Source organism: Eupeodes corollae, chromosome 3 (assembly GCF_945859685.1).
Source record: "Eupeodes corollae chromosome 3, idEupCoro1.1, whole genome shotgun sequence".
Taxonomy (NCBI): Eukaryota; Metazoa; Arthropoda; class Insecta; order Diptera; family Syrphidae; genus Eupeodes; species Eupeodes corollae.
Window position 1 is genome coordinate 34,429,624 of NC_079149.1, and position 18,950 is coordinate 34,448,573.

Here is an 18,950-nt window from a genome sequence, read left to right on the forward strand (position 1 = left end):
TTTGGAAAAAGAGCCAAAATACTAAAATGGAAGAAACGCCCTAAAAAATAAGAACTTTTTGGTGTAATTTCCAAATTAGTTTTGGAAATTAAGCCTTTAAAGAATGAACAGAGCTTTTCCTGGCTTAATTTCCAAAATTAGTTTGGAATTAAAGCCCAAAAAGTCTATAAAAGAATCTGAACGTACGACGTAACATGGAGCGGCGCGGTGCAACCCGCGTGGCGTGGCGCCATTTTAAAAGGAAAAAACGCCAACAAATTTTCGGAAAAAATAGCCGAAAAATCCGGAATTAACACCAAACTCTTTAGGTTCTTTTTCCTAGGAAAAAAGTCAAAAAATTGTATGGAGAATTTTTGGCGTTTTTTCCATTTTATTTTTTTGGCGTAATTTCCTATGGCGTAATTTCAGGGAGCCAAAAATTCAAGTTATTCACTAAAAACTTTTATTTTTTTTTACTTTCACTTCTGAGTTTGTATTTATTTTTTTTTCCAAATCGTTTACAGTTTTGACGAGTTGAATCGCTGTTTCTAAATTGCAATTTTAGGAATTTTCAAGCCCAAGTTAGGTAATGCTTGATTTTTTGTTTAACTGTCATTAAGGTCTATTTTGTTATAGAACATTTGGTGCATATAAATGTGGGTTATTATACTGTGTTTAAAACATTCTGTATGGTTAAAATTGTGGTGGCCAAATTCTGATTTCAAAATACTGGAAACTTAGTGAAAAAAATTCGGCTTGATAGTGTAAAGAATGTGCGCTCTTTTTGTTGAGACAAAATATTTCTGAGAATAAAAAAACAAACAACTTTCAACTTTTAAGACAATAAAATGTTTAAATAGTCTTTGAATAAATGTTAATTTTTTGTTTTTTATAAAAAGTTGTTAGTTATTCTAAGTTTGTTTGCAGTATTTTGAATTGTAAAATTTAACTTAGAATTGTGACTAAACAGTATTGTACAGATTTATACAGAATTTGAATCATACTGAACTCTGAAAACCTATATTTTGACCCACTCCCAACAAAATTTTATAAGTAATTGTATTGAAATTTATTTTCGAAAATATCGTAAACAAAGAGTATTTTTGTTCAATTTGAAGTTCAAGATAATTTTAAGGAATGTATGCAGCAAAATTTAATAACACGGCTCTTATAAAAGCATAATTTATGAATGAATGCTAATGATTGCAGCCGGTGTACGAACAGAACAAAAACACACAAATATTCGAAATCTGGCATCACCGACATTCTCAGTACATGTCTTTCTTTAAAAAAAATATCGCTATACTGTACTATCCTCTTTTTAACCTTATGGTCTATTAATGAATGAATTAATATTTAATTCGTTGAAATCATATATTTTAATAATCAAAAGATTTCGGTGGGCTAAGTAAGGTCAACCCATATTTTACACTAAGCGTCTTTACAAGGTATTTGTATCAAAATTAATTTAGGCTCAGGAGAAATAATAATTATACAGGGTGGACTGGGAATCTCTTGGGAAAAAAACGAGAATGCGATATACACTGATAATTTCTTCTTGTGTCTTGATGATATTTATTTTATAACAAAATTGCTTTTTTAAAAACTTCGAAAAATATGTAATTTATAACAATTTCGAGAGAGTTCAAATATTTTATAAAATTTTTTGGTAGGATTGTATTTTTTTTAACTGTGATTTTAAGTTTTTTGTAATACGTAGATACAAATTTTAACAACAATTATTTACATGAAATGAAATAAGTTCGAAGTGAGTAAATCATAAAAATAAAAATAAATATTTTCTCCAAGCTCGGTTTCTAAGAACATGTTTGTTTTTATTAATTAAAATTTCTAAGAAGCTATCCTGAGTATGTGTTACATTTTTTGATATAAGCCAATGTATTTACATTTACTTAAGATATTCGAGTCAAAAATCAATGTTTGCACAATTTTTTGTAGATAACACATTTTTAAAAGTTTTTTTTTAACTGTCACTTGGATTTTTATAAAAATGTTACCAGACTTTAAAAACGCTATTGTTCGAAGTACAAAAATATTCTGAATGTTTTGTAAAATACCTGTATTTGAGCTGAGAAATATTTATTTTTTAAAATTTGGTTTAAGAAAAACTTGAGACATGTTTTTAATTGAATCTAATTCTGTATGACTTGAAAAAGTGTAAGACAAAATTGAATTGAAGTGGATATCATCATTTTCAAAAAAAATAACCACTGAATTATTTTGACCACTGAACATTTATTAGAAATTGATATCTTAACTCTCTCTTGAGATACCGTCATAAAGTCCGCCAATATACCAAGTTAATTGTTTGCTTGCAAGGTGCTAAATATAAAAAGTTAATTTTTACAACTTTTAACTTTATCTGACACGAACTTTAAACGGCTTCACAGCCACTACACTATTTAAGCATAATAGAGAAACAATATTTAACCTTTTAGCTCTTTATTTATAATTCATTATATTCAGGTACCTTAATTTTGTTTTGATATTGAAAGCGACAGCACTGACCATCAATATTGATATTGCCATTACTAAGAATGGGTAAAGAGTATTAACATGCAGACACAACGAACATGAACAGAAATTAAAAATAAATGGAAAAAAGTTGGTAGTTGACGACAATCATAATCGAGTTTATGCAAAAAATATGAAATAATCAACTTACAATAAAAGACCCAAAGGTAGGCACACAAGTTCCCACCAATTTTTAAAACAAATAAAAACAAAAAAAGATATTTAAATAAAATTAAACAGAAATTTTGTTTTCCAAGAAGGATTGGTTAATAGGTACACAGATATAGAGATACCCTGACTTTAAAAGCAGGATCAAGGAAGGAAGGTACAAACCTTCCCAGATTCAATAAAAAGATACTTATATATGTAGGTACATAACGTGCCTGCCTATAAAAATAATATCAATTTTTTTTTTTATATGAACTTACCAATAAATTTGTTTTATACACAATACAAGTGCAGAGTTAATCCCATCAATTGCATTTTAAATTAATTAATCCACAATCCACTTTAGATGCAGTATCTATGTAGGTATGTATATTGTATATGAGTATTTTCGAGGTGATGTGTGGCTAATTATAATTTAAACGTAGGTACAAACAAAATAAAATAAAAATTGTATCTCTAGATGTAGGTAGGTATACGTTGCGTTGCGTTGCGTGTCACCGACTTACGGATGATTGAATGACTGACTTCCTAACTGACAGACAACCAAAAACCAACGACGACTTCCAAGTCCAAGTGAACAAAAAAAAACGAAGACGAAGACGTTGGCGAGTCAGAGTCAGAGTCAGAGAGTCGATAACTAAGACGAACTACAACGACGACGAAGACGAAGACGACGCATCGACCAAAATGCGCTCAAGGCGAACAAATTGACCGACCAACCGACGACGACAACAACGACGCCGACAACGATGGCGATGACGATGACGGACCGTTGAACAAACAATCACACAGCATACAAAATAATAATCTATGATACAACGTTTTATTTTATTGTATCTTTTGTGTGTAATTTTTATGTAGGTATAGATAGATAGGTATGTATCTTTATAGTGCTACTTTGTCTCACCACCACCGAACCGACCGTCTTCACAATCCACAAAACTACACGCTACATATATCTTTACTCATTGCTGCCACTTTTCGCTTTGTATCTGTCTCATATAAATTATATTTTCACTGTACCTACTCGAAGTTGAACTCAACTCGTCTTGTAGATACTTTTTTCGTTTCTTCTTATAAATTTCACATAAAATTAACACACAAAAATTAAACACACGAAAAATAAGTTGGTACAAATTCATAAAAAAACATAAAAAATAAAATACTATATCCGGCAGCGTTACCAGTTAAAAATGAATTTCAATTTGTAAAAATTTGAATTACCTATAGATAGATAGGCTTATAGTATCTTTTGTAGTTAAATTGAATTTTAATTTTTGTTTTCTTTTTTATTCTTCACTATCCAATCCAAAGCCGATGATAGATATGCCGTACTGCTGCGGTGCGGCGTTATTATGAGAGCAGCAAATTGTATCTAGATACATATGACGAGTACATACACCATACTCGTATCTATAACTGTAGGTAGTAGATATTTAATCAAGACTGTATTTAATGGATTTGTTTCGATTAGTTTTATGCTTACTTCCAATTGAAATCACTTAATTCTTTGTTTCAAACAAAAAAAAGATACAAATTTGTTTATTTTCAAAGAGATACATTTCTATTAAACCAAATCATGGATTAGATTTTTGAGATAGTTTTGTTGATCCTTGAATCTTATTTAGATAAACGTTTTTTAAATGTTGTTTGTTTTTTATTTTGTTGTTGTTTCAGTTAAAACACCTGACCGTTAGCCGCCGCCGCCGCTGTGTAAAGGTAAACTGTGTAACGTTAAATGAAAATCCCACAATGTTCACTCCTAACCATTACGAGATATAAATTTCAACTGAAAACTGAAAACAGGGACAGGCAAACAGAACAGGCACAGGGAAGAGGTCGATTGAATGGAAGTTGGAACTTGGAATTGGATTTGGATTGGAAGTATATCTCTGTTGAGTGGTGTGCTGACTGTTGGCACTGGCACTGGCACTGCCACTGGTACTAGTACTATTGATAGAGGTACTCTTCTCTGCCTCTACCCTCTGTGACAAACAGGCGGAACAGTCGGACGGTGACGGAACGGACATAAAACCATATATCTGTGTGTATTATAAAAACATACATTTATATTAAATGAGCAAAAGGCACGACAGCGACTAGCGAGCAGCGACACACGACACGACACGGACGCGATGGACGCAAAACGAAAACGTTAACATTCAGATTGGGATTGAGCCCGAGGGTTACTATTATACTATAACTACTGCTTAACTGCTTACTGTCGCAAAGTTGGATTGCTAGGCTAGTGATGGTCTCAGGCTAAGGCTCAGGTCTCTGGTCTTTTGGTCTGGTCTCTGCTTTGGCTGTGATGTGGTGGAGGGATGAGATATATTTATACACGAGCAACGGAAAAAGGGAACGAGAATGGGATTCGGGATATTGTGTATTGTGTGTGGACGGGAAAACAAACGATAAACGAGAACAAAACAACAGGCGACAGCGACATACGGAATTACGGATACGAATACGACGACATTTACAAATAATAAAATCCGAACCCGAAGAGAAGAATATCGCTCAATTTGTGCACATAGATATAACACAAACACATTCAAACAAAAGATACAGATACAAATACAAACAATATTTTTTATTGGAAACAAAAGAAAAATCCATCCAACAATCGCCTCGCCGAATGTTGAACACTGAACGCTGAAGCTAAAGCTGAAGCCGCCGCTCTCTTTAGATAAATGCGGTGCGGTGAATATGTCAGTTGGAGATACTTTACTACATGGTGGTTCGTTTTATTCCTTCGTTTGGTTAATGGGTAAAGTTGCAATGCACCCTGTGTTGGGTTTTGGTGCAAAGAAAAGAGGAGAAGAGCGGCAGCGTTTGGTGTTCGGGTTCGGTCTTCTGTATTTTTTTTGTTTTTTTTTTTGGAATATGTAATTTGTATGAATAAGTATGTATCTTTAGGGTGAAATGTCGCAAGGTTGAATAAAGTCTTGGGATTGTCATATTTCTTGAAGTTTCGAGAGAATTTTTGATTGTTTTCTTTTTTAAATTTTTCTTTCGATTTTCAGATGAAGTAGATTTCTAGGTAGGTAAGTATCCATAAAGATATATTTACCTACCAATCTTACTAGGTTTAATCAGTTTTGTAGACCTTTGAAGTAATAGGTATATGTATGTTGCAAAAGCGACCCTTTATTTTATTGATGAACAAAATTAGGCAAGTGGATAATAGGTATAGAATCCATTGGCAGTGCAGACTCCAAAGGTACTAAAGACTTAACCTACTGTTAAAGAAGATAGGAAAAGTTAGGTAGAAAGATTGGTTGGTAGGAAAGGGACCAGGAGAAGGTTTATCGAATCGTATTTTGATATAGTCAATTGTTTAATCGAAATTGTTACCGTTTTTGGTTTCACGACAGAGAAGTACCTCAATATGTATCCACGTGTTAAAAATTTATTCAGTTGAGATCGTAAGGACAATACATATTTGAGTATATGTACCAGCAATTCGTACCTTTCCGGCTATATTTATGTATGGTAGTCACGATAACTTCACGTATTCAATTCCGTAGTCTTGGCATGTTCCTTATTTTGCTGGTGGCCTCAAAAAAGGTCTTAATATGTCAAGTCGCAAGAAATCGGCCAATTGTGATATTTTGTGAACTTTTTTTAAACCATTTTTAGAAGTGGTAGATTGAAATTGTCAAACTATGACAGCTCCCGAAATTGACAGCTTATTAAATAGCGGGCTATGCAAAATCAAGCCTGTAAGTGGACATATATTATCCCTCGAAAGCAGATGTAGTTTGAAATCAACGATAATTATTTTAAACGTAACTACTTATATCTTTAGAGGAAACCCGAAAATAACATTTTTCCTTAAAATCGTCAATTGCAAAAATGTTGCAATTATATGAATTTGGGGTAATGTCACTTTTACTCTCAAGGACGCATATCTACATACCTATTTACATCTACGTTTTTTTACATTTTTGAGACATGAAATGAATACGGAAGAATTTAATAATGTTAAACTATGTATATTTCTTGACCGAGAAGTTTTTACACAAGGCTAGTTTTTTGACTCAGCTAAGGTACTCTTCATACTAAAAGTATTTTCATATAGGCAATAGCTATAGATTTCACGATTGTTTCCAGAAATGGGCTAAAGTCATATTTCTGGAAACTGAAATTACATTAGAAAAAAGAGCCTGGGATGCGACCCACACTGATAATTTCCCATCCCGTCTGTCGATTTGTCTTGCTTAAAAGTTTGTAGGTTTTCGTGTTGGGTTAAAAAAGTTGTCAGTTGAATTATTCTTACAAAATTTGAAATTACCCACAATGTTTTTCTTATCAACAACCGAACTTCAATTTTTACCAAATTTGCGAACTATTTTTTGTAGATTTTATTTTTGTATGAAAAGAACAGACTGTAAAAAAAAAACTACTGAGTGTCGAAAGCAATATTTTCTTTGAAATAAAAAGAGTTTGAAGACAATACTTTTAATTTGTAAAAGCTTTTTGAGTCGTAAGTAAATTTTTACCAAGTTTTAGTGTTGTTTTTTGAAAGGTTTTTATTTTTTTGTAAAAAAAACGGTCAATCAGATTTTCTGAGTGTTGACAACAATATTTTTTAAAAGATGAAAGTAGTTTAAAGCCAATATCTCAAGGTTTTGAAAAGATATAAGATTTACCAAAATTTGAAAACAATATTTCTAATAAGATAAATAATTTCAAATTTTGATAAGATATTTGAGTCGAAATTCTTACCAACTTTGAGTAGTGTTTTTTTAGGTTTTTATTTTTTATAAAAAAAACTGTCAATTCGATTTTTATCAAAATTTTACTAAATGTTAAAAACTTCATTTTTCGTTGAACAAAATTGTTTTGGAATGAAATCATTTTTTATTTGTAAAATTTTCGAGGTGAAAACATTTTTTTTCAATTTTTATACTATACACAAATATACTTGTATGGAATCACGTTACAATATGTAATATGAAATTTAGTTCAAGTCTCTAGCGTCATTAGTTCCTGAGATATTAAGGGTTAACCAAAATGAATGTACAAATCAATTGGCAGTGCAGACTGCCGAGATACTGAAGACTAAACCTACTGTTAAAGAAGATAGGAAAAGTTAGGTAGATATGTTGGTAGGGAAGAACAAGGAGAAAGTTTTTCGAATCGTATTTGAATAAAGTCAATTGTTTAATCAAAATTGTTAACTATTTTGGTTTAACGGTAAATAAGTACCTCAATATGTAGTCACATATTAAAAATGTATCTGGTTGAGTTCGTAAGGACAATACATGTGTTTGTAAGTAGATGGACCAGCAATTCGTACCTTTGCGGCTGTATTAATGAATGCTTGTTGATAACTTCACGAATTCAATTCTGTAGCCTTGGCATGTACTCGTACCTACCTAACTTATTTTTCTGGTGGCCTCGAAAAAATTCTTAATAATGTGTTAAGTCACAAGATATCGAGCAGTTGTGATCTTTTGCTAACTTTTTTTAAACTAAAGTTTTCATTTTTAATAAGTGGTAGATTTAACTTGTCAAACAATGACAGCTTCCGAAACTGACAGCTTCTTAAATAGCGGGCCATTGAAAATGAATTGTAACTAGGTAGGTATATCTATGAAATTTTTTTTTGTAGGACGAGTACCTTAGCTGAGTCAAAAAACTAGCCTAGTGTAAAAACTTCTCGCTCAAGAAATAAATATCTAACATTATTTAAATCAAATTCATTTCATGTCTTAAAAATGTAGAAAGCGTATACATATGTAATGTATATATCTAGGTACCTACGTAGCTATGAGTCCTTAAGAGAAAAAGTGACATTACCCTAAATTCATATAATTTCGACATTTGCAATTGATGATTGGAAAAATGTTTTTTTTCGGTTTTCCTTTGAAAAAAAGGAGTATGTAGGTACAGTGGTGAACACGAAACTAGCAGTAGTTTAAAAAAAATGAAGCAATGCATTACTTCCCTTAGTTCTGAACTCACATATTACAAATTATTGCGGTAAGCTTAAGATACAATATTAATCAGTAGAAAAAAAGAGAAAAAAATATTATATTAATCTTTTTTACTTGCGATATACAATAGGAACTATGTGGCAAGTTTTGCATTTGTCCAAAATTTCGAACTCGCGATTTTAATAAAACATGATATTACGATGGGAGACAAGTCGCAAAAAGTGGGTCCCGCGATTCCGTCCGGTCTGTTTTGTCTGTCTGTCCACGCTTCTACAGCCTAAACCATTTGATCGATTGAGTTAAAACTTGGAAGTTAAGGTTTTGAGCAGATTTGCGTTAGGCGTTTTTTCTCATTTTTTTTAAGATCAAAACTAACAGTGGACCCCATATAATTTTTTTGGTAAAAAAACGATAATTCGAATTTTCTCAAAAACAAACTACATAATAGATTATTTTTTTTTAATTTTCTTTAAAATTTTATTTTTTAACTTGGCTTCTTTTAATAAGAAACACATATTTTTGTATTGCTCAGGAAAGGTACCGCTCATAGAACCGTTATTATGTTTTTTAATTTTCTCAGCAACTTATGAACTGATTTCAATATTTTTTTTTGGAAAAAACTCTTATATTGTTTGGACTTTTAAAAAAATGTTGAATTTTTTTTTTTCAAAATTCTTTATCTCAAAAACCTGTCAACATATTTTTATGAAATTCAAATGTAGAGCGTATATTTACAATCACTAAACAACTGCATGCCAAAAATATTTTTAGAATAATATTGAAAGATTTTATATATAAAAAATGTATTTAAAAAAAAACGCTCTAACGATTTTCAAAAAAAAATATTTAAAAATCAAAGGTTTTTCGATTTATAAAATGGCATCAACATACATGTTCTTCCTCTTTTTTATCTTCAGATAATTTATTTTTCATCCTGGTTCTTCAAATATGAAATTATAATAAAACTATCCAAGGGAAAAAGATTTGAACGAAATAGTTAAATACACAAACAATTGTTTTCGTTAAGTATGCTTACAAGAATTTTTCATTTCCTGGATAAGTTGTGTATTGGGATGAATTGTGCGTTTTTTTTTTGACAAATCAAATGGCATTTATATCAAACTTATTTAGCAGGTATATTTTTTAATTTTATAAAGGTCCTTTTAACAGTCTCTTTGCATACAGGAGCAAGTTAGTGCGACCCAGTCGTGGCATTTTATTCTTTTTGTATCCACAAAAGTGGTCGTGGTAAGCATTGCACCAGCGAGCAACTAAATTAAATATTTTCGCTTCGTAGAGAAGTGAAATCTTATACAGAAATCCAGCGTATTTATTCATGCTCCACCAAAATGGTAGCCAATGTTAAAAAAAAAAACTGAAAACAGAGGTAGATTAAGAAAAAAAAAACATGCCAGGTTGACAGAAGGATTCAAAAAATCAGCTGTACAAATCAGACAAGATCTAAATTTGAAAGTGAGTGATATGACCGTTCGAAGAAGACTATTGTTAACATACTCTGAAGAAGAAATGCCACTAAAATGGGTCTTCCAGCAAGACAATGGCCCGAAACACACTAGTCGGAATTCAAATGAGTGGTTTCGCGTCAATGGGGTTTATGTTCTGGACTGGCCGGCAAAGTTTCTTGACTTAAACCTATAGAAAACCTTTGGGGCGACCTTAAGAAAGCTATGCATAATGTCAATCCAGCCAATAACAATCAACTTTGGGTAGCAGTTAAAAATGCATGGTATGGTATACCAGCTAAGCATTGTAAGCGTTTGGTAGATTCTATGCCACGCCGGCGGTGTCAGGCTTTTATTAACATAGAATCTTTTTTTTTATTTCCATTGTTTAATATCACATAACAGTGATATAAGCATAATTGAGACTAACACTGCTATTTCAATGTTACCATTGAAAATGTAATTTATTTTTTTTAAGTTAACAAAAACGCTGAAATTAAGTAAAGTTTTTTATTGTTTACCTTATTAAAATACCTAACTTTCTGTAAAATAGTTTTGATTTTAAAATACATTAAAGTTTTAATTTTCGTCTCAATATATCTTTTATTGTTAATCTACTGCTATTTTTATGTTCACCACTGTATATGCTTTTATGGCGCTTTTGCAGATTTTACGATTGTTTCCAGAAATGGGCTAAGGTCATATTTCTGAAAACAGAAATTACATTAAAAATAAAGACCTGTCGAAAACCTACAATCCCGAATATTCAGTTAGTTTTAAGAATATCGACGTTTACAAAGTTAAACTCACTTATCAATAAAATATTTATGTATCATTTTACTACCTGATTACATATTAGGCCCGTTCGCGTACTTTCTGCACCGAAATCAGTAAAAAGAGATAATTTAAAGAGTGGGGGTAAAATTCTCTCACCAAAAAAAAAAAATACAAAAAAGTAAGCGAACGGGAAAGCAACAAAACTGCAAAAGCGAGCAATTTATTTCAATTTCTATCAAACTTGACACTTTTCACAAATCAGCCCAAAGAAATTTCTTGGGCTAAAATACGTAGGTTGGAGAAATATTTAACACCATCTTTATAAAACAAATGCCTTCACATACAATGCTTTATTTTATAACAAATAAGGTTCGCATAAAAAGGGGATAGTGAGCCAACTTTAAAAAATAAACATGTGCTGTAACGGGCTTTGTTTTAGACCTTTTAAGGGGAGCATTACTGTTATACATTATTTTAAGGACAAAACCTTCACCGTTTCCCTAGCACTCGCTGCTCCGTTTATATTAGTTTTAGAGTGATGTTATATGGCCTTGAATCTTCCTCAATAAATGGGCTACCTAACAATGGAACAATGTTTCAAATCGGGCCAGTATTTTCTCATATAAGTGCGATTAAACAAACAAACTCTTCAACTTTATAACATAAGTATAAATGCTAATTATCGGCTTTATCGATAAACATTTACTTATTTTAAAATACTTTTGTATGTTGCGTAAATTAAAGCACCTTCAGTTCGGTCTATAGTTTAACCATAAATCGTCTTACAAACGAACAACGATTGCAAATTATTGAATTTTATTTTATTTTACATTTCTGGCTCAATGGTTACGGAAATAAGCAGAATTTTCGATTTTGAAGTGAATATCAGCCAGAAACATTGCAAGAGCTGCCAATGCATCCAAAGCCACCGTTTGGTGCGGTTTATAGGCTGGTGGCATCATTGGACCGTACTTCTTCAAAGATGATGCGAATCGTAACGTAACTGTTGTATGGTGAGCGCTACAGTGAGATGATATCCAACTTTTTTTTGCCTAAAATGCAAGAGCTTGACTTGCATAACATGTGTGCATAACAAGACGGTGCAATGGACTTATTATAGAGGAGAGTTCGGTTAACATTTTTTTTTCATGTTCGGGACCCGTCAACTGGCCGCTTAGATCGTGCGATGTAACGCCTTATGACTATGTTTTGTGGGGCTCTGTTAAAGCTCATGTCTATACAGACAAACCCACTTCAATTGACGCATTCCAAGACAACATTGAAGCATTTATTCGTAAGATACCGGCTAAAACTTTGGAAAGAGAATGCCAATGAACCGGATGGACAATTTGAGGCGCAGTCAAGGTCAACATTTGCATAAAATTATCTTCAAGCATTAAATTATATGGATTTCATGCATTTTTCTGAATTGTATGTGTTTTTTTTTTTTGAAAAATTTGCCTCTACTTTTTAAAAAATCAACGTATATTTAAAACATTTCCTTGAATGTTAATAATGTAGTAGTTTTCATTGTGTTGGGTTTTCTTTTTAAATTCTAATATTCAGAACGTTTTCATCAATCAAATGTATTGTAAAATGTATATTGATATATTGCTCTATATTAAAGTGGAATGAAATAAATTGATTGTAAATGAAATAAACCTGAGGTTGATAAATAAATCCAGTAATAAATTAATCACAAATGTTAATATAAATTCTTAAACCATTAAGTTTAAGTTAAGTTTATCAACTTTAAAAAATACCCTACATCCTACATATCAGCTTTAAACAAAATAACGAGAAAATACCTACGCCTAATTATAGTACATTTATAGGTATAGATGTCACCCTTAGTGAATTCATTGAAATTAAAACCAACTAAATTATGAATATCTACAGTACTGTGCAAAATATTTGCAACTATCACCGCTATCAAAAAAACGATGTATTTATTTACAAACGTTGTATGTTGAAATTATTTTGATTGCGTTAGACTTTTGTATGTGTAACCTTACTGTTCATAATCTTAAAGCGCTGATCCACAGGCAATTCTACAAATGCACTGCTTTGACAAAAATCATAAAGATTTCAGCTGTGAAAAAGGAGAAAAGGCGTTAAGGAGGAAGGCCTCGAAGAACTACAGCAAAAGATGATTGAATAATAACAAATTTCTTCGGATGAAAATCCACGGAATCATCCAGGGGAGCAAAAATTGAACTGGGTTACCCATTGATCCATCAACTATCAGACGATGCGCACTGCATGCCGGTTTGCGTTGTTTTCAATTAGCAAAAGAGCCATTTATTTAAAAAAAAAATGTGAAAGTTCGTTTCCAAAAACTCATCTGAAATGAAGCCCCCAAAAATGGGAAACGGTCTTATTTTCTGACGAATCAAAGTTCAATATGCATGGATTGGGTGGAAAACAACATGTCAGAAGACCAAGAGATGAGAGGCTAAATGAAAAATACACTAAACGGAAGGTCAAACATGGAGGTTGTTCAATTTTGGTCTTGGGCTGCTTCTGCCAAGGAATCATGAAAATTTGACAAGTGTAAAACCATGCTTCCTTATGCCCATTGGGAAATGGACGTTTCAACACGACAATGATCCTAAAAACAAGTCGAAGTTGGCCACAAAGTAAATTACAGAAAAAAAAGATTGAGGTATTACTATGGCCTGCCCAATCCCCGGACTTAAACCCAATAAAGAACCTGTGGAAAATTGTGAAGAGAAGAATTGGGAGCAACAGCCGAACAATTAGCGGGAGCCCTAAACTGCTGCAAGGCAGATATTACAGCCATCCAAGAAGTGCGAGGGATGGACTGGGCAAACGCAAACTAAAAGACTGCGATATCTACTACGGCGACTGCTACCGAGAGCAAAGACAGCGTCTATTTGGGTGTGGATGCTCGCATGCCCCAACAGAGGAGAAAGATGAAGACACCAAAGACATATTCTTCGAGCTCTTGGACAAGATATATGAGCAGTGCCCTGGCTATGACATTAAAATTGTCTAAGGAGATTTTAATGCCAAGCTAGGAAGAGAAGACATCTTTTGTGGCATAACCGGGAGATACAGCCTGCACGACACTACCTGCGACAACGGATTCAGGCTGGTCGGTTTCGCTGCGGGGCGAGATGTTCTAGTAGCTAGTACGCAGTTCACACATCTTAACGGATATCCCGATCCAAGCCAAAACAGGGAAGTACTGTGAGAAGATTCGACGTTAGACGGCTACAATCGCATGAGACTGCCATGTCCTTTTCCGATCGAATCTCTAATATCCTCTTAAGGAGTCCTATGCTTCCTGCATTAAGCATTGAAAACCAGTGGCAACATTGCCTTGCAGCCATCAGAGATGCCGCCTCTGAAGTACTAGGTTTCACACGGCCACCACAGCGAAACCCCTGGTTTCACGAAGAATGCCGGCAAGCACACGCAGCTAAACAAGAGGCATACAAAACGGCGCTGCACAAAAGGACTACAGCTGCTCGCGAGCTCTACGAGCAGAATAGAAGAGAGGAACACCGGCTTCTTAGATGGAAAAAAAGAGAGCATGAGAAGCGCACGATCGAGGAGATAGAGGGATTTCACAACAGGAATGAGATTCGTAAATTTTACCAAAAGGTAAAAAAAACCTCCCAAGGGTACCTGCCACGAACCGAAGCCTGTAAAGACGATCAGGGGAACACCGTAGTAGAACCGCAGTCGATGCTGAGAATATGGAAAGATCACTTCTCCAAATTATATAACGGCGATGACGAACCGAATTCCGCTGTAAGGGAGATAGAACCACTCAACCTCGGCGACGCAGATAAACAATTCCGCCTACCCGACCTTGATGAAGTGCAGATAGCTATATCTAAACTTAAGTCAAACAAAGCTGCTGGAGCTGACGGCATCGCTGCCGAACTGTTCAAAGCAGCAGGCGATGACTTGGTACGGAGCATGCACCAACTCATCTGCAAAATATGGTATAGGGAAGAGATCTACCGGTGAATGTCTAGCTTTCGCATCTCTGTCAAACTTATCCGTTTATGCAGAATGACGATGGAGAATGCACACTGCTCTATCAAGGTCGGAAAAGATTTCACCGATGCATTTGATGTCAAAAAAGGTTTTAGACAAGGCGATGACCTGTCATGTGACTTCTTCAACATCGTTCTGGAAAGAACTGTGCAAAACTCAACCGTCAACACTAGAGGCACAATCTACCAAAGGTCCATCCAATTACTCGGATACGCAGATGATATTGACATAATTGGAAGATCAAAGTGTGATGTCAATAGAGCGTTTTTGAGCATTGCGACAGAAGCGAAGAAGGTGGGTTTAGTGGTCAATGATCAATCAAAAAAGGACACTGAACGACGACGTCTTGGACAAAACGTCACCATGGACAGCTATAACTTTGAGGTAGTTAAGGTCTTTGTCTACCTAGGCACCGCTATTAATGCAGACAACGACACCAGCGCTGAAATCAAACAAAGAATAACTCTTGCAATTCGCTGCTTCTTTGGACTTAGAAGGCAATTGAGAAGTAAATACCTCTCTCGAGCATCTAAATCACCATCTATAAGACACTCACCATCCCGGTTCTCATTTATGGCGCTGAGGCCTGGACCCTGCTTCGAGAGAAAAATTCTTCGGGTGATTTTTGGTCCCGTACGCATAGATGGAGAATGGAGGAGAAGATATAACGACGAACTGTACGGGCGTACAGCGACACTGACCCAGTTAGCAAAATTATAGGCCAACCACTTAGATGGCTAGGTCATGTAGAGCGAATGAACATCAACGCTCCAGCCTGGAAGGTCTTCGAATCCAATCCCAAGGCACGGGTGGGTGAAGACCTCAACCAACTTGGCGTGCTAAACTGGAGACAGCTAGCTAGAGACCGAGCTGGCTGGAGACGCGTTGGTTGAGGCCACCTTAAGTAAGTAAGTGTTAATTTTGTTCCCAACAATTATAACGTAATATCAAAAAAGTTTTAAAAACAAAAGAAAGATTAATTTTCTAAACAATTTTTTTTTATGAAAAATGTTGGAGGTTCTAGTTGCAAATGTTCTGCACAGTACTGTATGTAGGACGTACTTTTTGTAAAATATCTCTCATCCTACCTTTTTAGGTTTTACAAACTTTATCTGCCCTATTTTTGAGTGACCTCAAATTATATATTATAAGAACATTTTTTTCACTGAATATATCAAACATACCTTTACACATATACTCCCATACATATACATTCGTATCTACCACATAACTTTATACATAGCTACAAAATAGTAGCCACCAAAAATCAAATCATAATAATTAATGAGATACCTATACGTGACACTAATTGTTCATCGTTTAATAAATAAATTAATTAACTTTAAAAAATAATATAAAACATTACAATATTTTAAATATTTTATTAACCCTGATATTAAGTAATTCCCATAAATTCATAAAATAATTATTATTCAACGCTCATACAAGTAACGCGGTCGGAGGGGTTAGTTGTATTTAATTTTTCCGATTGTATTTTAATTGTTTATGTATTTATGTTAATAGCGTATAAATAATCACAATAAATACAAAAATATTATCAAAGCATATCTATTTTTATATCTTATAGGTACTTAAAGTCGAATATATGTAAAGAATAGAAAGAAAGCTTACCTTGTTCAAGCCGCACCGACCGCCACTATACTCCAAAAGATGTGTTTTTCTCTTTAATATCGTTTTATATGGTTTTTCTTTAATTTATTTAATTTTTCTTTTTATTTCCTAGGCTATAAGAGTATATTCGTTTTAATCTCTAAAAACCACCCCAACACATTCGTGTGACACTCTCACCCACTTCACCATCATCACATCACATGCAGTGTGCAGCAGCAGCAGCAGCGGGGCATAGGTGTAATCCAATAAATTAATTTTTTTTATTAAAGGTATGAACAAAATAAAAAGTAAGTGGAAAATCAACTTTTTCACTTTTATTTCATGTTTTTCCGGCCCAACTATTCAATAAACCTTTCCACTACTATAATAGACTTTAGTACTTAATTGCTATAAAGTGGCGAACAGAGCGAAACAGAAATATGTATAGAAAAACACCACACTCCTTTAGCTTTAACTTCAACTACAAACCGAACCGAATTCCGATCCAAATGCTCTGGCGCTGCGCTGGTCTGAGATGGAAACCGAAACCGAAATCGAAAACGTACCCGATTCGCGCGACACAAAGCTCAACAAAAAAAAGAACAAAAATATAATCAAATCTAAAACTCGAATTGGATTCGGAATGGCTATATACAAAAATTGTACGTACAAACACTCTTAGCCAACTCAACTCAACAACCGGAACTATCTTAATACTTTACTTACTAAGAAATACCCTCAGCTCAGCAAATGAATCTAACAACGAAAACGACAACAACAAAAACACAACCAACGAAATAATAGACCAACGGCAAAAGATGAACAAACAAACAAAAACACCGAAAATGGAGCGAAGCACTGCTGCGCTGCTTGTAGGAAAAGGTGTATCGATTTTTCAAAAATCCCAATTCCACCACCAAAAAAGGCATCAACTTTAGCTTCAATTTCAGGTACAGCCGCCTGCCGCCTACCACCGCCGCGATTTGATAACCCAAAGACCACAATAACTCGAATCCTCCAAATTTCACCAAAACCAAAGTATCTGTCGGATTAATTCGATTCAACTACCAAATTAATGTATCTTTGTATTATTTTCACGGCGAATTTATTAATTATTGAATTGAAATTTTAGTTTGTTTTTCAAAAAATGTCCAATTTTCGAGATGTACTTAAGTTGGCAAGACACCGCGATGATATCGGAATCGAAGGAGTTGGCTCTCTCTGTGTAGCGATATCAAGTTTTCAACTTCAACAACTTACGAGTAGGTGTACTTCTGGCTTCTTTTGATTTTAACTCTATAGGTCTGTGATATCTTGTAGGTAGGTTGTATTGTACTTGTAGGTAGGGTTCGTATCGGCGCGGCGCTATTTTCTGCTGGCTATAATAATGTACTCAAAAACTCATTTGAAATGATGCAGCAGAGGGAGACGGAGACCGCGACCAAAAAAACCGAATACGAATACGATACCGACCATAGACCAACATTCAGATATATTGTTGGATGGAACTGAGACGAAGACGCAAAGACGACAACCAAGACGATAGAACTCTGGAACTGTGTGTGACACAAAACGTCTTTAACTTCCACTTCGACACGTCTAAGAGCGCAAATACAAAATACACCAAATATCTTATAAAATACACAAATAATAACAACGACTTATAAGAAAGAACATCAACAGAAACACAGAAGAAGATGGAAGAAAAAATTAAAGACGAAGAAGAAGAAAAAGAGGACGAAAAGCGAATGAAACTCAAGAAAATTTCGCACACTATTCGGATTCGGATTCAGATTCGGATTCGAATTCGGTTCGAATCAAACAATTTACAATTATTACACAAAAACAAAATCCCAACGAAATAAGAGATCCGTCCGTTTCATCGTAAGCGTCGTGTCGCGTCGCACTCGTACGTTACGAATACGTAGTGTGGTATCGGTTTGGTATGTGGAGCTTCCTCTTCTTCTTTCAACGTTTATACCTACGCTACGAATACGAAACAAGAGCGGTAATGGGGATGGCGATGGCTATGTCGATGGCAATGGGCAATGGCAAACCCAAACGGCGACGACGCTCTCGTTTCGGCTTCGTTCAGTAAGAGCCAGAGTCAGAATCAGAGCTCAGAGTCAAGTCACTTGGTTTGTTGAATGTGAATATTTTGTGATAGTGATTCGCGTTTGTTTCAGTTCAGTTTCAGAATATCGGAATTATGGTATCGGCTTCGGGCTTCGGCACTTTTAGTCAGCAATGCACTCCAACTACCATATCAACTCCGTCCATATCCATACTCCATTATGCCAGTGATGTTTCTCTTTCCAAAAAGAACACGGAAGGTTCCATATCCATATTCCAAAGCATATGCTAAGGCCTGGCATGGCTTGGCCATCATCGTATCCACTCCAAGAGAAATATCGAAATCAAACTGTCACTCCACACTAGA

At 34.3% G+C, this 18,950-nt stretch overlaps 1 protein-coding gene across 2 annotated transcripts in view; it reads right to left on the reverse strand.

The window, feature by feature from the left end:
* LOC129951552 (bromodomain adjacent to zinc finger domain protein 2B) overlaps positions 1 to 17,138 on the reverse strand; it is a 126,510-nt gene extending 109,372 nt beyond the window's left edge. The window contains exon 1 of one of the 2 annotated variants that reach the window (XM_056063767.1): positions 16,532 to 17,138. The gene's annotated coding sequence lies outside the window, so the exon portion shown is untranslated. Of the gene's footprint in view, positions 1 to 2,942; positions 4,916 to 16,531 lie in introns of those variants that run through there. The other variant, XM_056063766.1, reaches the window with a different exon arrangement.
* Positions 17,139 to 18,950: the final 1,812 nt, after the last annotated feature.